This window comes from Pteropus alecto, unplaced genomic scaffold (assembly GCF_000325575.1).
Source record: "Pteropus alecto unplaced genomic scaffold, ASM32557v1 scaffold25, whole genome shotgun sequence".
NCBI lineage: Eukaryota > Metazoa > Chordata > Mammalia > Chiroptera > Pteropodidae > Pteropus > Pteropus alecto.
This window is the reverse complement of record NW_006441955.1, coordinates 3,755,060-3,777,283: the sequence shown is the minus strand read 5'-3', so window position 1 is coordinate 3,777,283 and position 22,224 is coordinate 3,755,060. Positions and strand designations below refer to the sequence as shown.

The following is a 22,224-nucleotide window of genomic DNA, read 5'->3' as shown; positions in this document are numbered from 1 at the left end:
AGTTGTAATTCTTCTGCCACTAGGTACATGATCATCTATCCTTGAGTGGTCTTGTGTGTGTCAATTGCATTTATTTGTCTTTGTCCTAATGTAGAACTGCAAAAAATCAAAGTTTTTGCTAGTGAAAATATAAACTGTCTGGGAACTTTAAAATATGCATAAAATCCCTGAGTCTCATTTAACCTGGTATATACTTCTGTTGCAGTACCTCTGTCCTTTTGTTTGGTGTTTGTTTTCCTTCTCATGGTAGACTCCTTGAGGGCAGGATCTCAGTCATTTAATCTTCATATTTACAGTACTAAATATAGTATCTACAGCCTTTTAAATGATTGTTTAATGAGCAAAGATTTACGTGAATCAATATCCAGTGGTTGAAAAGGAATTTAGAAGCCTTGGATTCTAATGTTTAATATTTTGCTTTATAGCTATATGAGTTTGGGCAATTCATTTAACTACTCTGGATCTTGGTCAAATGATTTCTGGTTCTAAAATTTGGTGATTACATGTGAATTTTGATATTTCATATGGGCTTCAAATGAACCTTGTGGTGGGGAGAGAGACAGGGAAAAGTAGTTAATAGATAGTCACTTTGTATATAAATGTGCATATGTCACTGTGGAATGTAAATATCTCTTTAATCTTTAAAGTATTATTTAAGAGGTTTAAGGTTGAAATAGAGGCCTCTGTTGCATGGTGCTTGAGTTTTTATAATTGAGATTTTTGTTCTGAAAAACAAAGAATTTTATTTTTTATCTTAAAGTAGACTTTTACCTTAAATGTATATGATGTAACAAAACTGAATTGCATGAACAAAACAAGTCTCGGTAATACTTAAAGATCTTTTCAATATTGAGATATAATAAAAGTAAATGATATTAATTTGATGTCATTAGCTTCACTTGGATAAATGAATTAAAATTCTATGTAAATATCAAGGCTATGGTACCACCATAAGGATAGAACTAGAGATCAATGGAATGGAATAGGAATTCCAGAAATAAACCCCTTACATTTAACTTCAATTTTTATCAATGTTGTCAAGACGCGTCAACATGGGAAAGATAGTCTTTTCAACATATAGTGGCAAGACAACCGGATATCTACATTGAAGAAAATAAAATTGGACTACTCCTTCATATCATATATAGAAATTAACTTGATTGGATCAAAAACCTAAATGAAAAGCTAAAACTATCAAACTCCTAGAAGAAAACATAGGAATAAATCTTTGTGACCCTGGATCAGGTGTTGGTTTCTTAGATATGACACAAAGAAACACAAGCAACAAGATGAAAAACCAACAAATTGGACTTTATCAAAATTAAAAACTTTGTGCCCCAAAGGGTATCATCAGTAAAGTGAGAGGAGAACTCATAGAATGGGAGAAAATTTTTCTAAATCATATATTACAAGAGACTTGTATCTGGAATATATAAAGATCTATTAACGCAGTAATAAAAAGACAACCTAATTTAGAAATAGACAAAGGATTTGAATAGACTTTTCTCAGGAGAAGATATGCAGTCAATAAGTACATGAAAAGTTACTCAACATCTTTAGTCATTAGGGAACTGCTAACGAAAATCAGAATGAGATACCACTTCACACTAATAAGATGGCTAGAATAAAAAAGATGATAGTAATAAGTGCTGACAGGGATGTTGAGAAATTGGAACTCTCAGATATTGCTAATGGGAATGTAAAATGATGCCGTAGCTTTGGAAAACTGGCCTCAAAAATTTTAAACAGAGAGTTACCACATGACCCAGCAATTCCACTGCTAGATATATACCAAGAGAATTGAAAATGTATGTGCACAAAAAAATGTGTACATGAATATTCATAACAGCATTTTTCTTAATAGCCAAAACATGGAAATAATCCAAATGTCCATCAATTGATGAATGGATAAACAATATATGGTATATCCATAAGTGGAAATTTTTTAGTCATAAAAAAGGAATGAAGTATTGATACATGTTACAACATAGATGAATCTTGAAAAAATGGTGCTAAGTGAAAGAAGCCAGACACAGAAAGCCATATATTGTATTAATTCCATTTATATGAAATGCTTGGAATAGGCAAATGTATAGAGACAAAAAACCAGATTAATAGGGCAGTGAAACTACCCTATGTGATACTATAATTGTGGATATATATCATTATAAATTTGTCCAAACCCATAAAATGTATAACACCAAGAGTGAGCCCTAATGTAAACTATGGACTTTGGATGATAATAATATGTCAATGTAGGTTCATCAATTGTAATTAACATACTGTTCTTGTGGGGGATGTAATATTTCTTGTTTCTGAATATGCCTCATTATTTTTAAAAAGGTTCCTTTAATTCTCTTTCTGCTTGACCCCTTCTCCTCACACTGTTCAAAGACCCCTATATTTTCAGGAAGACCATACTCAGCTGATACATCCTTCAGGAAATCTATAATCGTCCATCCTATTGTAATGTAAACTCTTCTTACTTCTTGATTTTGCCCTCATTTGCCACTGAGTGATATTGTGCCTTGTACATTCATTTATGTAATGGTCTTAGCCTGTCTTCCAGCCTATATGCTCTTTGAGGAAAGATGGACTGTCTTACTGATCCTTATATACTCTATAGAACCAAACAGAATGCTTTAACAGTAGAAGAAAAAACATTTGCTGAAATTGAGTTCCATTAAACCATTCTAACCACAGCACTTAGATATACATCTGTTATAGCACTTTGTGGTGTTAACTTGCAAAAATTCAATTGAAGTTCTTAGTTACAGTGCTGGAGCTAATTTCTGTCAGTGCAAGAAAACTGATTGTTAGATAGATATTCAGGAATTTTGTGAACCTGATAAACCTTGAAATCAGCCATAATGAGAGTATTTACACCATGGAAATCAGCAAACTTCAAATCACAGCTTTTTGTTTGGGGAAAGCCGATTTATCAGCCCACCACTGGTGTGTGTGTCTAACCCCCAGTAGACTGTGAACTTCAGTTTCATTTCTGCCTCAATACCTGGCCTATGATAGGAACACAGTTTACTAAATTAATGAATAAATAAGTGATTGAATATATCAGCTGCCTATTTCTCTGCTGCCTGGCTCCTGCTGGCAGAAACTGAATTTCAGAATCTAGTGTATTTTTGCGAACAAGTTCAGAAATGACCTATTATCATGGACTGTAGTTTTCTCTCTGATTCAGAGTTTGAATCAAAAAAAGTATCTATGGGAAGTGAAGACTATTAAACACACATGTTTCAATAGCACAGTAAGGATGGCATTTCTGTCCATTATCACCTTGTTAAGCTACTCCTGCTATGACTTTGCTGCCTACTAATTTTTTGGCATCCATTGCTTAACTGATTGACTCACCTTTCAGTTTCCAAGTTGGAAGCCAATAGTGTGAACCAACTCAAATTAGCTGAAAGATTTCCTTTCACATTTTAAGAGGTAACTAACTGATTAATTCTCTCTATTCATAGATGGTATAAGTTCCAACAAATGAAAATATAATGTCTTAGGACCTTAAAATATTATTTTAAAAATTACTGTATTAAAACAACTTGTGCTGTCTTTTTTTCTGTTAACATCCCTGTTGATTTTGTCAAAAGTAACATTTATATAAAATGAAATTTAAAGATAATGTTAGGAGACATTTGGATTTTTTATTTTTTCTAAAACATTCTCCATAGTTATGATACATAAGTTTAAAAAATAATGCTGTGTCTTCTGACCATTCCACGTGCCTTCTATTGCCATCTAAACTCAAAACCACTTTTAATGTCTTTTACATTTTGAGGAAGATAAATACCATGTTCAGATCTCAACACTAAATGTTAAAAGAATAGAAATAGCAACTTATTCTCCAAACTGCTGAGTAGGTTTTCTGTTGCATACACCAAATTTACATGACATAGAGTACCTTAAATTCCTTTTTAAAAGATGTACAAGTATATATTAAATATGTATCGGATTCACTCTTATAACCAAGGAAATAAGTAGGCTAATCACTAACATAAATTTTTTTTTTTTTTAATTTTTGGAGTTCTGCTCTCACTTTACACAACAGGTTAAATATTTTGTTGATAAAATCGAGACAGAAAATGACATTTGGACAACATGCATATTTGTTGGTTTTATTCAAAGTGCGAAAAATTTCAAACAGTTCTAATTAGGTGCAAGTGCACTCTATCTCTAGAGGTACATCTCTCGGCATCAACTACTCAGCTACTCAGTTGCGTATTGAAATTCTTAGCTGAATGGAATTAATATGCCATGAATACTGAAGATGTTTTATTAAAAAACAATAATAGAGAGATGACATTTTAATAAAACCTTGTCTATTCTATGGAAAAGTTAAGAGATAGAAGCTGTCCAGAAAAATGAGAGATTCCTATTTGGATTAAAAATTTATAGTATGCTAGTATTTGTTTGCAAGTGTGTGTATGCAAGAATACTATTGAATCATTTCCAAAGACTGATAAGCATTTGCAGTGTACAATACATCAAAACAAAATTAACTACTTTTCATTTTTTAGACAAAGTCAAGCATCACAAATTTTGATAGAAAAGAAGCACGCAACTAAGAAAGAGTTTTCTTTTTTAAGGCATTTTATAAAAATTATTCGAATTCTGGATATAGTATCTATGATCTATAACATGTGGTTAGTTTATACCTGTAGAAGCAACTGTTCAGGTTACCATACAGAATGGCTTTCTATGGACTCCATACGTAATTGGTTCACTTAAATTCTGTGCTCGACTGCAGGAATGGGAAAATCAGAAGTACTTTAAGTTTATCTGAGCATCTTGGAGAGGATAGAAATTCTCTCAAAATTCTGATCACTTGAGGGAGATTTTTGTTATGGAGACTACTGTATTGAGTAGTAGTTTTGACCAGATGATCTCGTAGGTCAATTTTGGCTCTAAAGTTCTTAGAATCTGTGATAGATTGTCAAAATATTTCCTAAATAACATGACAGAGTATTAAAACTTCCATTTGAAGGTATCCTTTCTGTAAAATACATCTTATTTAAATAATGCGTAGCAGGAAACAAAACTAAAAAATTATAATTAATGTTTAGTGATAAAGCTAATTGTCAATAATACTCAAACATTAGTTTTACAGAACATTAATTAGATATTCCTGTTATCAGTCTGTTACACACTATCAGGGCTTAACATTTCCTCAACTTGGAAAATACTGTTTTAATCTTTTAAGACCCCTAATTCTGTATGATAATTAGTTCCATATGAAACAAGTGATTTCTCGAGAACCTACTATGTTTATTAGATATATCACAGTGAAAGTGATTTTCCTTTTTTAGCTAGATTTTATCTTAAGCTAACATATTACTTATTTTGAAATAAAGGTATAAGTTCCAAGCTCTAGAACTTATTTCTGTTTAGGTCATTTACCAGAAATGGACTTTATTGTCAGTCTGTGTGGTAGTTTTATTAGATATCCTAACTGCCAAAATGTATGGATTAGACTCTACTTAAATGCATGTATAGAAACTATTTTTAGTATTTGCATTTTAAATATGTGCCATACACATGCATTTGTAAATATATAGCAATTACCAACTATTTTCTATTTAACTATGTGCTTTTACATTTTAACTGCATGTTATGATTTTATTAATCAGTAAATATGTGCTTTTACCAATACTAAATTGAAATACAACTGGAGAAATAAAGTAGAATTTACTGAGAAATTATTACTGAGAATGATCACATTTACTAAATGCATAGGTCTCTTGCTTACCTCTTACCTTTCTATCTAGAACATTCTTTGCATGGTTTGCTTCTCATTCTTCAGGTCTCAAATGAAATGTTGGCTTAGAAAGCCCTTCTCTGCCACCATCCCCCAACCTAATGAAATCTCCCCTCCTTTGCTAGTTTCTGTCACTGAACCTAGTTTATTTCCTTCATAGGACAGATCGTAGTTGTAATAATGTATTTGCTTACTTGTCTTTCCTATTAGACTATAGGGTTCATGCAGCAAAACCATTTCTTTTTTATTTTCTGGCATAACCCAAGCACCTAATTCAACAGCTACAACAAAATTTTACTGCCTATAAGAAAATTTTCCAGTCAAACTCATTCTCTTTCTCTCTTATACTGATGGAGCCCTTTATACTAGATAGCCATTTATACCCTTTCCATGCCTGTTTTTTCATCTCTGAGATGATGACCTATCTCAAGGGTTTATTATGAAGATCATCTTCAGTAGAGCATTTAAAGCTCTTACCACAATGCCTAAAACATTATAAGCACTCAATACATGTTTTTAATATTAATTTAAGATGTATTATTGCCTGAATTGTGTGAAAAATGTTTACCATTGTGTCCATTGCTCTCTTTTTGCTATAAGCTTCAGGAGATGAGTGGGTATGTCTTTCTTATTTGTCAGTATTATATTTAGTATAGTATTCGGTAGCAAGTTAAGGTCTAATTCAACATCCATTGGGTGCTTTATTCTATCCCCTAAATATTTGCAGAGTAATACTAATTGCTGTATTCGTGTCTGAACTTTACTATGAGCTAATAACAAACAACCTCACCTTTATTCTACCTTGTTCACGACCAGCTCCAACCATTCAGGGCTTCTTTGACATACATTCTTTAGACATAACCCTGTAATTTCCTGTACTTTTGCTTGTCCATGCTCTTTTCTGCTCTGTTTTTACATTCCATGTCCATATCTAGAAAGTTAAGGTCCGTGCTCCAATGTGTTACCTCTATAAACTTTTCTCTAATTTTTCACAGAGATAGAATGACTTTTTCCTCTTGGCTCTTTGTTTATGACTTTCTTTTGGCACCTAATAATGTATGTCTTAAATTTGGGCATTTGTATAAAGATCTACCTATATAAAAAAGAAATATAGAGTCCTGCATTCAACGAATATAGTACTCCTACCATGTACTAAGCATCATATTGCAACTTATAGCACAAGGATAATTTGCATGTGGGCTTTCTAAGGAGATAAACTCACACATATTAAAGATGATTTAGTAAGTGCTGTAACAGAAATCTGTTGGAAGGTTGTAGGAACTGGGATAACCTTCTCTACAGGGTGGAAGAAAGCCATTTTAAGAGGCAGTATTTGAGGTGGACCTTTAAAATGAGTGAGAATTTTCCACATGAGCAAAAGGGAAAAGCATAGAGGTGTGAAAGTAGCTGCATTTTAAGGAAACATCATTTTTCCAATCTACCTAGAAAAAAGGCTTCTTTTATCTTCAAATCCTCTTAGGGTCTGCCCAGCATGGTGCTTGACATATAGTAAGAATAATAAATAAATGCAAGTGATATGTCTCGTACAAACCAGCATACACTACTCTCTATGTCCATCTCTTGCTTCTGCTTTCTTCTGAACTACCTTTATTCTGTCAGTATCTTTCCAAGTGGTGTTGGTACAGTGACTACTATGTAAAGCTCTGAGTTTATTCTGCCAGTTTGGTAACTTTAATGAAATTTGCTTCTCTCATACTTAAGGCAGAATTCTTGCCCCTGATTTAACTAGCTCAGCTTGGGTCACATATTCATCATTAAACAAATAACTTGGTGGGTGAGAAGATAACAGGTTATTAATTTGGAGAAGTAAGTGAGGGCCAAATCATTCTAAGTATGATAGGATGCTTTTAAAGGTTTCAAATAGAGAAATTACATGATCTAATTTATATTTTTTTAAATACTATTTTTGCTGCTGTGTGTAGAATGGATTGCAGAAACCAAAAGTGAAAGCACCTAGACTGGCAAAGTGGTTATTGTAATAGTTTAGCTGAGAGATGGTGGTCTTCCTGTTTTGGTTATGGATTAAAAGGAATAGATGGTAAGATTAAGGGGAAAATGAAAGATGATTCCTAAATTTTGACTTAAGTAACTGAGTGAATGGTAGTATTATTTATTGAAATAGGGAGGACTGGATGTGAGGATAGTTTAGTTTTGGCTATGACTGTTCATTGTCTGAGTGGAGAAGCAGGTATATCAATTGGACAAGTCCTTAGGTGTCATTTTTCTCATCTGTAAAGTGAAAATAATGCCATCTATTTAATATGGTTACTGTGGGATGTGTTAGCATATAAAGCATATGGCATATAATGGTTGAACGAATGAAGTTTATATTCAAAGCCTAATAAGTACACCCTTTAAAAAAACTGGAACCAGCTTCCTTTCCCTAATTTTGTTGCAACATTTAGCAGTTACAAAACAACATACCGTGTGTTTATTATCATATTTGATAGATAAAGAGTCTGGCATAGGAAAATATATTTGTTAAAGCAAATATTTTACTTTATCACATTGTCCAGTTCTTGCCTTCTTCCTTCTGTTTTATTTATAAAAATGGTGAGTTTTGTGAAATGTGTAGGCTAGAGGAAAAAAGGATTCCCTATAGTACCTTGGTCAAATACTAATGAACTTGCCCTTAGATATATGCTTAACATTGCCTAACCCATGAGTTAAATAAAAATGACATTGTGAGTTTAGGAGTGTACAGTTGCATGGTTACTCAGTCCCTGTACACTTGGCTACAAGGCTAATGCTATTTGGACTTATGAGAGATTGGGGAAATGACTAATGTAGTTTTTAGATTTTGTATTGTGGGATATATCTTAAAGAATAGGGGTGGGGAGTTGGTTAAAGCTGCGTAGAGCAGGGAAAGGGCATGACATCAAGTGTTAAATTTGAATGGGTAGTGGCTATATCATATAACCTTAACTTAACCAAAACATGCAAATTAATTATTTTACTTTTGTGATTTACAATGTAGCCTAGATTTGCTTCACGATCTATACTTTTCAAAACTTAGCAACAAAATGAAATGAAGAAATTATCTATACCTTCAGGTTGACATTGAGAAGTATAACAATAAGTTTTCCATCGTAGTGTTAGAAATTTATTTTAATTACTTAGAAAGTACAGGAATAATATTTTTATTATAAATGACTCAGGAACTCAGAAGTCTGAAAAATAACACATGGCAATCCTCTTTTGTGAGTTCTGTAGATTTCTCTAGGATAGCTAGTTAGAAATGGAGTGGCTGGGTTGAGGGTTATATTTTATTTTTATAGATATCAGCAAATTGTCCCCCTTAAAAAAGCTTTACCTACTTCTTCACCTACCAGGAGTATGGGAGCATGCATGTTACATTGTATTTTTACCGACAATGGATTATATCAGTATTTTTAATTGTTTCCCAGTTGAAAGGTATAAATGTTGTTTTAATTTGTATTTCCTTAATTACTAATGAAATGAAGCATTTTTCTTTGTATACTGGTTTATCTTAATATTATAGTTTCCAAACCATTTTATTTTGGTGTTTATTGAATTACAAAGTGATCAGTTGATGTGATGTAGTAATGATTAAATTATAACAACATTGAAACACTTGGTTCACACTGTTAAATTTACTTTAAACCATGTATATGTCGTGATGTGTAATTTATTGCCCTTTTCATGTTTGTCACAATCAGAATAAAATATGGAGAGTCAGAATGGCACAGTGGTTAAAAGTATAGACTGTTGAGCCAGGCTGCCTGGGTCAGAGTACTGCTTCTAGCACTTATTATTATGTGATCTTCATTAAGTTATATATCCTCTCTGTGCCTCAGCTGCCTCATCTATGAATGAGTGGATAAAGAAAATGTGATTTATACATACAGTAATATTATTCAGCCTTAGAAAGGCAGAAAATCCTGCCATTTGCAATAACATGGATGAACTTTGAAGACAGGTTATTATAAGTGAAACAGACAGTCATAGAAGGATGTATACTATATGATACCACTTCTATGAAGAAATCTAAAATAGTCAGATTCATAGAAGCAGAAGAAAGAATGCTGGTTGCCAGAGGTTGGGGAAGGAGGAAGTGGGAAGGTATTAGTCTAAGCGTTTAAGTTTTTGTTATACAAGATAAGTCCTATTGTAAAGTATAGTGTCTATAGTGAACAATACTGTATTGTATACTTAAAATTTTGCCAAAAGGATAGATCTTATATTAAGTATTCTTATCACTAAATGATAACAATTAATAATAAATAAAGACGATGAGAGGTGATGGATATGTTTATGGCAGAGATTGTGGGGTTAGTTTCACAGATGTATGCTTATCATTTAGTTGTATGCATTAAATATGTGCAACTTTTTGTATTTCAGTCATACCTCAACAAAACAGTTTAAAACAGAAAATTTATGAAAATGGTTAATGTGTGCAAAGTGCTTAAAAATATTAAGTGCTATTTGAATGTCTGCTAAATAAATTAGTTAAATTAATAAATTTTATTGCATACTGAGTACATGTAATCTTTAATCCACTGGGATCTCAGCATTTTTAATGACTTCTCGATGCAAAGATATACTGTAGCTCAAATGTTAAAGTTTAAAATCACATCTTGAATATATACTTTGTAAGTGTTTCCCAGGATGATTATTGACTTGAAAAGAATTTCTAAAAAAATCTTTTTCTGAAATAAGTTAGATGAAAAAGGAATTAGTTTCATTTTCAAATGTTGGTCATTTGACCTTCATAAACTAAGATTTTTGTTTGGAGCAATGGGTAGTAGCCTGATAACAGCTAGAAAAAACCCACAGGTTTTTGATTTGTAAAGAATGGGTTCAAATCTGGCTCTATTACGTAATAAAGCCATTTCTGTACCCACAGGGTTGATAAGAGCATGAAATGTAGTAACACATACAAAGTATGTAGATCAGTGCCCTGGCACGTAATAAACGATAGTTGTAGCTATTATAATCGTCTCTTCTCAGTGCTCTCCTAAAACTTTATCAGTATCTTTATCACATTGCTTCATGAATATTTATTTCTGGATGGGACCTTCACAGGGCTGTCACTTCCCTGAAGGCAAGGATATTGTGTTTCTATCTATCTTTGTATCTCTCCTGCAGAGGTTGCAAACTGGCAACTATAAGACCTGTTTTCTTTGGCTACTAATTTTGGTTCCAGAGTATTTTAAATTCGAACTGGTTACCAACATTTAAAAGAAGGCTATTCATTTAAAAAACAAAACAGTATTCCTGGTTTCTGGCTTCTGTCAAAGAATCAGAAAATTCTAGCAATACCAAACCCCAGATTTTCCATAGCAACAATCAGCTCTTCTGGAGAATCAGCTGCCTCCTTGGATGAAGTATGCTCTCTTCTTTGCCACAGCCTTCTACATCCCAGTATTGCGTCCTCAAAACTAAGGCCGAATGCTGTTTTTCCATCACATTCACTCATTTATGTTTATCTATCTGACTGCTAGACACTTGGATTTGAGAAAGCTGCTCTAAGTGACTATCAGAGAGTCTGGAACGTAAGAAGCCCTCAACAAGTGTTTGTTGAATGGATGAATGAAAGAGCCATAATATATAAATAGAGAAGGTTTACCAGATTTATCTTAAAATGTACAAGATGACAAAGGTCTAGATCTGCTTTAGCAACAGCTATTCCCATCATCTTTTTCAATATACAGCATGAAGAAGGAGTGGTAATGTTGGGATGTCAGAGAAAGATGCTCTGAAATAATAGGCTTTCATTGGATATGCTTGCCAGGCTGTCACAGTTTTCAAGAATAGACATCCTCACATTTAGTCAATACTGGCATAATGCAGTGAAACATGACAAAAGATATGATCAAATGCATTTGCCATTTATTTTGGAATGCATGACAATATCTATTCACTTAAGCAAAAACATACAAACAACACCCAACTGTGTTTGAAGACAAGATATCTTTGATCAGAATCTCTGAAATATCCCTTTGACTTAGCTAGCTATTCATATAAACTTTATTAATTTGTACCTGACAGTAATTTGGGATTTATGATTATTTAGACTAGTTGAACTAATGTCTGTCCCAAATCTGTGAAGGAAGAGTTAGCCAAGAAAGCAAATGGTGTGAAGTGACTTTCTTTGTCAAGAAGTGGGACAGGAGGTAGTGATCTATGAAAAAGAATGAACTTCCCTAATTTTAGTTTTTAAGGAAGCATAGCAAAAAGAAAAAGTGCATCAGAGTCCCATAGATTTCCTTTTGAATCCTGCTTCTACTTACATGGAGAGTTTGGACCCTCAGTTGCTTTTTCCATAAAGAAAGATTTAAAGCTACACTGGACTTCACAGTAAGAATTAGAAAATACATACATGCATGTATGTAAAGCACCTGACAGAACCTTTGCATTTCATGTTTTCTCTGTCTGGAGCATTCTTAGATTTGTACTTTCTCATTCAGGACTCAACCCCTTTAAAGTTGAGAATGATGGGTAGGGCTCTAATACCACTCTCCACAGAGCTTATCTAATTCTGAAATTATCTCATTTATATGTTCACTTCTTTTTTATGTTCACTTCTTTTTTATGTTCACTTCTTTTTATATGTTCATTTCTTTTCTGTTTCCTTCTCCTTGCTTTACCCTGCCCACCATACACGTACTATAGAATGAATGTGAGCTCCATGAAGGCAGAGATTTTGCCTTTTTAGTTACTGTGATAGTCCTCCCTTATCTGTAGAGGATGTGTTCCAAGATCCCTAGTGGTTGCCTGAAACCACAGATATTACCAAACCTTATATATAGTATGTTTTTTCATATATATGTATACCTGTGGTAACATTTATGCACAGTAAGAGATTAACAGCAATAACTAATAATAACAATAACTAAAAACAGAACAATAATAATAATATACCGCAGTAAAAGTTATGTGAGTGTGCCTTCTCTCTCTCTCTCAAAATATCTTATTGTACTATACTCACCCTCCTTGAGATGATGCGAAATGGTAAAATGTCGACATGATGAGATGAAATGAGGTGAATGACCTTCTGACAATACATAACAAGCACTTTATGGCTTCTCTTTGGCATATCTGAATTGCCAGCATCATGCTCTTTGAGTCCATTATTAAATAAAATAAAGGTTACTTGAATATGTACTGTAATACCAAGACAGTCAGTCTGATAACCAAGACAGCTACTAAGGTGACTAATGGACAAGTAGTGTCTACAGCATGGATATGCTGGACTAAGGGATGATTCACATCACAGGTGGGACAGAGTGGGACAGTGGGAGATTTCATCATGCTACTTAGAGCAGCATGCAATTTAAAACTTAGAAGTTGTTTCTTTCTGGAATTTTTCATTTAATATTTTTAGAGCACAGCCAACCATGGGTAACTGAAACTGTGGAAAGTGAAACCACGGATAAAGGCAGACTACTGTACTACAAAATAGTACCTTCCTCGTAGTGGGCACTCAATAGATATTTGTCGAGTGGCTGGACAACTGAATGAATGCTCACGAATTATTAACTCTCAGTGAACTTATTTGTTAAATTTAGAACAGGTTTATCTGTTGTTTATAAGTCCAGTGAGAAATTCTCCTAGCACTTTATAGCAGTACATTATGTATTTTCTTTAAAATATTTTTCAGTCTATGGCCATGCCACCCTGAACAAGCCCGATCCCGTCTGATCTCGGAAGCTAAGCGTGGTCTAGCCTGGTTAGTTACTTGGATGGGAGACCACCTAGGAAGACCAGGTGCTGTAGGTGTAAAAAATAAAAAATAAGGGATTGTAAGCTGACAAGATCCTTGCAATCCGTGAGGTAAATCAAAGGTTGCCTCACCTAAAAAAAATAATAAAATAAATTTTTTTTATGTCACCCTAATTTTTAGCATTAATAAAGAGATAATCTGCTTTTTTGTAAGGAGGCAGAATTGTTATATATTTAATTCTTAACTCTTTTCTCTGGTGCCATCTGCATTTTTTTCCATTTATTTATTCAATCACTTAAAAAAAAATCCTATAACAAGTATATTTGTATAGTAAATAACTATTCACATATTTTCTCCCCAACTAGGTTCCTTAAGGGAGTATAGAGGTCAGCATCTTGTCCATCTAGAACTTTCTTTGCTGTATTGTAGTTATTCCAGTGAGAACTTATTGAATCAATAAGGGACTAAGTTTGAAACTGGTAGTAGTTATAGCATCCACTATGCTTGTCTCTTTCTAGCTCTACTCCTATGAATGCATTAGGTATCTTGGCCCAGAAAGAAATTAATTTTGAATCATCACTTTTAAATGAAATAGTGCCAGGTATACAGGTAACACGATTAATTATAGTAACGTCTGAATCATTGTAATCATTTCCAGGTAACCATTGTGTGAATAAATGAATGAACTGATGAATAGTTAGACCCATATAATGTGGCAGCTATGTTAGAGTCAAACTTACATTTTTAACTAAAGAATATTTGACTATCTTGAATATTTAATGATTATAATATAGCCCATTATCAATATTTTTTATTGGAAAAAAATTGTATTTTAGAAGAACTCACTACATAAGGTGACAAAATTCCAAAATCAAATTACATGAAAATATACATCGCAATTTCTTTGTACAATAGGTGAGAAAAATCTGTAGTATAGAAGAATAGAGGCAAGGAAATATGAAGGGCTAAGGAGAAGGGTATGAGGGTAAACAGCATTTTTAATAGCAAACCCAGAAGTTAAGTAGAAAGCCCGTAGCTGTGCATGCTTTATTCATCTGACCTTAACATTAGGTAACCAAAGGGCAAAAATAAAACCAAATCAGAATTTTGTATAGTTTGGGGTAAATTTCAGTAAATTGAATTCAGAACCAACTCTTTTAGTTTTGGGGGATAATGACAGTTCAAGAGCTCTCAACAGCCAAAAGTGTTATTGCTGCAACCAAATCCAAGAGATGGGTGCAACATGAAAACATGCCATTGATAAAACTATATACTTACATGCTTTATTTCATTTTTATTTCTTTATAGACCTTGAGACATAAAGGTAGAAATACTATGCTAAATTAATTTTTCACACTTATACTTTCATTGCTTTTAATAATGTTATTTTAAATTAGCCTGATAAGTATCAATTGGAACTGTATGTTTTAGCATCCTCAAATTGAAAGAATAGTTACAGAATACATGTAAATGATAAATTCTCGGGGGGAATTCTCTCCTTCCTTAAGTAATCTTAATACACTGTCCAATAGGGTGGCAACTAGCCGCAAGTGGCAATTTTAATTAAAATTAATTAAAATTAAAGTAAAAAATTAAGTTCTTTAGTTTTAAGTGCTCAGTAGCCACATGCGGCTAGTAGCTACGCTATTGGACAGCACAGATATAGAACATTTCTGTCATCACAGAGTTCTGTTAGTACTGATAGAATACCATATACACACTCCATATCCTTTATTTTGCGACTTTGTACATTAGATTTTTTTCGGAATTTGAAAACAAAGTTTAATATATCCTAGAAATACTACCTTACTAACTTTTTGAAATCTCTTTTCCCCAAAACGATTGTTTTATCAGCTATGTATTTAAATCAACAGATTCTTTTTTCTCTTTATTTTTCAGTTTATTAACATAGTCAACACCTGACGTTTTCACCATTATTTAAAACTCCAAAATCTTGGTGAATACAGTTGAAGCAGTCCCTCTAGGTGTTGTTCACTCTTAAGACAACACAGCGTATGACAGTGTCTCCATGTGCCTCTTACTATATACAATGGAAAAAAAAGAACTTATTAAATAGTGATTTTTCTCCCTTTATCTTATTAAGTAAATTATATGGTCCTTTTTTATGGGAGCCTCCATAGTTAGAGATGTAAAACAGCAATTTCTTGGTTCTATAGCATGACATAGTTCAGAGCTGAGATTAGAGAAACCCCGTAGAGTTGTTAATACTTGAGGGCATCCCCAACTAGAAAAGTATGTGAATTTAGGCATGGGAGGAAGGAAGGATCTGCTTTAAATTTAGTGTAGGGTCACTGAATCTTAATGATAGATTAAACAAGGGAGGTAGAATAATGAATAGGGGTATGCAGTGTGTAGCACTAATACCAGAAGTCCATGGTTTGTGGCGGTTTTTTAATGTCCTTTCCCATATGGTTTTGAATAGAATAGGTTATGGCAGGGATGAGCTAAGGAATAGCTTTGTTAATGAATAAATAGGAGTAATTTTTTTAACAGGAGATTTCAGGCAGTTTATTTAGATTGCCTGCTTATGTAATGAATCATGTGATTAAAAAACATTTCTGATCTTAATAATACATTAAGTGAAGATGCTAAGGTATTTTTTTTTTTCCTTTATAGAATAGCTATATTTACATTTCAGAGCCAGCTCTAACGGTGAGATCCTTGGGTTGGGATTTTAACTGCCTTAATTAAAAGCCACTTGTATGGAGCTTCTGAGTATTGGCAGCATCAGCCCTTAGTTAGGGTTTGGTGTGCAGTATTACTTTCATTCATAGTGTCAGTTCACTTGGATAAGCTTTAATTAAATTGTCATTTGGAACCAGTTTCCAACTCTGTGTCCTTCACCTAAAATTAACTAGGTATATAATATTGGTGACAATCTTCTTATAACTTTGCTCTTGGCCAAGACAGCTACTTTCCTTAAAATATCTTCGCTGCCCTCCCACCTACATATCTCTCAGAGAGTGATGCTCACAGTTGATTGTGGAAAGTAGCTCGTTTGAATCAGAAAACCTGACCAGACACACTCTAAATACCTCTCTCTCAGGGGTGTTCTTTGGAAGAGATTACTTAGTATTTCCAAAAGGAGAGGTTAAGTAGGTTGTCTCTGGTGCCTTGGTTAAGTAGAGTGAAGGGAAATGTAACTCTCCTGACTCCTGGGCCCCAAATGCAAACACTGGCCTAGTTGTTCCCAAACTTTCTCCTTGACACGGGTGACTTGAATGGTTTATTTTCACTTGATGAGCCACACCCCCAGGCCACTTTAGTATTCATGGCAGACCCCAACACTAAGTCCCTTTGTTGTCTTTGTTTTTTGCGTTTTTTTGTTAACAAGAAAAGATAAAATTATAAGACATCTGATTATAGACTGAGGTTCCATTGCTAATGGTTCCCACCACGTTTTTCAGCAGCTCAAGAGAAAGGGAAAGGCCCGGATGGGCAACATAAAGCAGCAAAGCAAACATAAACATCATGTCTGATCATCAGTGTGGTGCTACCAGAGCGGGAGAGGATACACAGTCTTCATCAAAATATAAAGATGGGTCTTTGCCAAAAGCAGTAAGATTGTTTAGCATTTAAAAAATTTTGAAGTTTGCTATAGAAGTGAAGGTCTTTAAGAAAAAACATTTTTTTAAGAAGAAAGAAGAAATGGATTAAGATTTTAAAAAGTCTACATCATCATCTGACTTAGGCATTAACTAACTGACATTTGAGCAGATGTGTGTGTGTGTGTGTGTGTGTGTGTGTGTGTGTGTGTGTGTGTGTGTGAGAGAGAGACAGAGAGGGAGAGAGAAAGGGAGGGAGGGAGAGAGAGAAATTTAAAAGAAAATGCTGTTGTGTAAAAAACAAATTAGTATTGCCCCCACATCTTCCTCATCGATGGTTTTATTTTAGAACTTACAGAGGTTGCAAATAAGACAAATATCTGATTCAGAGTTTCACTTATCCAGATCAAAAGCATAGAACAAGGGTTGGCAAGAGTGCCCAACTCTTGAGAGGGGGAAAACTGGAATAACAAGATAGGGCATAATTGATTTACTGTATATTGGCAAAGTAGTGGGAGCAGTCCCACAGTGTAAATGTCTTCATATTCTTTTATTCCAGATAAAGTTCTTACATTATTAGTAAGGAGTGGAGACTCAGCAGGCATTGGGCCAAAGTTTATAAGAGGAAGAGCCTTTACTAACCCTCACGGGATAAAGTTTACTTACTGTTCTAATTGTTCTCCTTTTACCTCGATATATTTTCCTTACATTTTTTTTTTTATCTTACTATTTCTTTCCCAGCTGTATGTGGCACCAAGGGCTGCCCTCTCATTGTGAAGGCAGCATCAGACATTGAAACAATGACAAGTTGCTCTTTGATATGGCAGTTGTCCTTCCTCCACAGCATGTAAAAGTACAAAATCTATAGTCTGTAACTGCTCTTCATTGCCTCTTGCAGCAGAACAAATGTGAAAAGGCTCACTGGATCTCATGACAGAGATCTAGTGATCTCTTTTGCTTATAGTTGGTCACTCTTATTACCACTTAATGCCTACTGTTCAGAGTAAGTGTAAATGGTCTCATAGAAAATTCTTAAATATTACAACTATGAAAGTGTCAGGTGGGAAAGAATTTTAAAGGTAACTTATTACAAACCTTTATTTTACAGAAGAAAATTCAGTCTAAGAGGAAATATGTCACAGTCATGAAGAAAATCTAGACTACAGAACTAAATTAAATTAAATCCTAATCTGACCATTTACTAGTTGGAGTAACCTTTGGCAAATTATTATTGTCTCTGAGCCTCAGTTTCTTCATTTGTAAAATGAAGATAATACATGTAAAAGGTATTATAAGGATCATATGTTAACATAAAACCTAATTCTTGGTTTATAGAAGTTGCTTAATAAATGTTCAGTTGCCTTTCTCTATCCTTCTCATTTCCTTTGCTCAGGGTCACTCAGATAATTAGTGGCATAGCTAAAATGAAAACCAGGTTGTTCTGACTCCGAGTGTATATATTTACTTTGAATGAAAAAACAAAAAAGTTTTTTTAAATTTCTTATTACAGAAGTAATAGAAACTTAGAAAAGATAGATATACAGAAAATAAAAATGAGTCATAATCCCATAATACAGAGGGAAATTTTAATATTTGTCGTATACCTTTTTTCTGTGCATAACATATAGTATACATACATATGTACGTTTTTATATATATGTATATGTATACATATAACTTAAGCAGAAAAGTATATAATTTTGTAACCTAGTTTTTTTTAATGTGTAATGACTTTTAATGTTATTAAATATTGTTCTACATTGGGGTCAACAAACTTTTTCTTTAAAGGCTAAATAATAAATATTTCAGGCTTTGCAGGTCATACAGATTCTATTGCATCTACTAACTATACCATCATGGTAGTGCAGCCACAGACAGTATAGAAATAAATGGTAGTGGTGGTGTTTCAATACAACATTATTTATAAAAGCAGACAGCACACTTGGATTTGTCCTTTAGGCTGTGCTTTGCTGATCCTGGTTCTACATCATTATATTAATGGCTGCATAGTATTTCATTTATTTATTTAACTATCCTATTATCAGATATTAAACTTATGCCAGTTGTGTGTGTGTGTGTGTGTGTGTGTATGTGATGATAAACAGGGCTGCAATGAATATCCTTGTAGCTAAATATTTGGTTTACATGTATAATTATGTCTAAGACTAACTTGTACATTGCTACTGCATTATATCAAATTGTCTACTAAAATTCAGCCTTAAAAATTAAAACATTTCTGGTGTACAAGTGTTTATTCATTTATGTAGCCAATCTTTGAAGTAGTACATAAAATTGAGCTTTATAAAATGGTTTTAGGTTAAAGTAAAACTTGTAAAAATGTTCTTATAATGGTTCTCGTTATTTCTAGGATTGACTTTTGACTTAATTTATGTTTTCCTTTCTGCAAAGACTTACAAAATGATTAATTTACTTGATTTTGAAAAGGGGAATTTTTAAGAGCATTTATTGAGTGACTGATGTTTTATTTAAATGTTTATAAAAAAAACATTTATATCTATTAGATCATTAAATAGTTGGAAAAACTTGGCTCTCTCACTGTTTCCATAAAGTATAGAGAGGAAATATTGCCCTTGAGGACAAGGTCTTGACTGACTGATAGGAGGTTAACCTCGCACTGTTTTTCTTTTGGGTCTTGTTCCAGCTAGCCTGTGAGAGAGAGACAAAATCAGTAACAACAAAAGCTGTTTCGTCTTTCGTTTGCTTCAAACATAGTTCTCTGGTGTTTAGGGGCATTTCTTCAATTTCGCTGATGTGTACAGTTATCTTCCAAGTTTATTTAATGTGATTAATCATTTTTTTTTTTTTGTAGATTTGAAGTTTAACTGCAATATCCAAATATATATTATAGCCAGAAAGTAGTTAAGCTTAAGGCAGAAAAACTGAAGATGAACACAGATTTTCAATGATGAAGATTATTATGTATCAATTATTATCCATTATTTTGGTGCCATGTAGTCTGTAGTGAAGAGGTAGCGCCTTTTCTCATTAATTTCTTGGACTAAAAATGATCACCTTATCATCCAGACAAAATTAATAGCATTTCTAGAATTGTAACAAATGTTTATTAAACATATTCATTCTCAAAAAAGACTGGCCACTTTAGGCAAGACTTCTCAGAACTTAAGAATCAGTAAACTAGAGAGGCATGGCTATCTGGGAGAGCCTCTAATTCACACATCCTGAAACAATGCTTCTTAAACTTTGGTCTAGTGAGAATTACCCAGAGGGCTTGTTAAAACACAGATTGCTGGGTCCCAGAGTTTCCAATACACTAGGTCTGGATGGGTCCCCCACATTTTGAAATCCTGTAGTTTCCAAGGAATACTAATACTGCTTGTCCAGACACCATACTTTGAGAACCACTGTTGTAGTTCTCATATTATATTTATGTAATAATAATTGGTCCATTTTTTGTTGTTTATGATTTCAGTTTCTGCAACTTCACAATATCTCTAAACTTTTTTTCCCCCCTGGAAAGCTAAAATTTAGCATCTTTACTGTTTGTGAAATATACTCAGCCTTACTCATCTGTAAACAGTTTCTTAACACTTTAGGAATTCTTTTTAAAAATCAGGATTAACCTTTAAAGATATGAATTCATTTTAATAAATTTATGATTGTTAATTCAATCACTTTAAATATCTAACTTTGCAATTTTTGTATCATTTTCACCCACATCAAACTTTTAGGATAGAATTTTGAATATAACCATATTTCTAATCACAGTGTTAAATCTTATCCTTGGTAGTTTTTCAGGATGGCTAAAATCCATTTCCAACTATGTGCATTTAAAGCAGTTTTTGTATTTGATCAGTTTTATCGTCATCCGAGTGATCTCTTAAGATGCTAATTGTCAAATTTATTTATAGACAAGGGGTGTAATAAGTTTTTCAAGTATAGTATACAAAGCAAAACTTAGTTACAGTTGTTGGAATGAAGAATTCGGTTGAAGCCAAAGATGTTTTTAAAACAGCAGAATATAGTCAGTTCAAAGCCTGATTGAAAGCAACTTCAGTTTTATAGTTTATTTCAAACAACATCTTCATTGTTTTCTGGAAAGATGGTATTTGAGAAAAGAAATGTCTCAAGTTACTGTTTTTATGAGGAGAGAATTGCCGAGTCTTTTAAATGGTTAATGAGAAGAAGTAATAGTTAAACACTTGGAGCATTGATTTCTGATTTGAATTCTCCAACACAGGCCAGCCCTGAGGGAAGAGGGAAAAAAAGCTTGCTAATTAACATTTGATTACTGATGCCACCTTCTCATTCCCTTTGCACCATCCGGTTTCAAGTGTTTTTGTTCAGGAAGGATTTTTAGGAGGGTTTTAACTTGCATCTTAGTAAAACAAATTCATGTGCAACTGCAATGAGTATATAATATGTTTAAAAAAAAAAGTAGAAGAAAAAGAAAAGTCTTGGATATGAAGTGTGTGTTCAAACCCTAGTCTGAATCAGAAGTGATTGGTTTCTTAACTATACGCCTTTCAGAGCACCAGTGATTGCTAGGAAACTGGGTGCATTATTTTGATTTAAATACGTATACATACACACACACACAAATACTAATGTGTTTAGGGCAATTATTATTTAGCAAACTTTTAACCAGAGCATCATTTGATAGTAGGAAGTACTTGGAGTTTGAAGTTTGATACATTTAAAATTTGGATAAGTTCAGGTTCTAATATGACCAAAAGTCTTTTTCTTCTAAGGTTGATGAGAGAATGAGATAGATGTCTGTAGGTTCAGAATGCTTTTTGTAAGGGTTATAATTTGCCATAGTAGTCTTAATTCAGAAAATCTAGAAACCAGGGTGCTAGAAACCAGGGTGATAGCTGCTGCAAGCCCATGGCAATGAAATATTTTCTAATTTTTGCCGTATTAAAATATTTGATATGTAAAGAATCAAGGATCTGAGTATAAAATTTTAAAGATGTTGAAATAAATTAATAGAACTTTATAACTATATCACTTAGCTGCTGGTAGTCTGTCAAGCCATAGCCTCACTGATAACATTTGGTTGATGGAACAGTTATTTGGGAAACCACTATGACAGGCTTTATTTTCAGATGAGATCTCATAAGGGGAAAATATTATTTAGTCTTTTATAAAAATCTAGACTTTTTAGTGTAATACAAGCAAAAACAACGACGTTTCTT

At 33.3% G+C, this 22,224-nt stretch overlaps 1 protein-coding gene and 1 pseudogene across 2 annotated transcripts in view; both read left to right on the top strand.

The window, feature by feature from the left end:
- FAF1 (Fas associated factor 1) overlaps positions 1–22,224 on the top strand; it is a 355,099-nt gene that overhangs the window by 162,876 nt on the left and 169,999 nt on the right. The window lies entirely within an intron of this gene.
- LOC112485959 lies at positions 13,418–13,537 on the top strand (annotated as a pseudogene).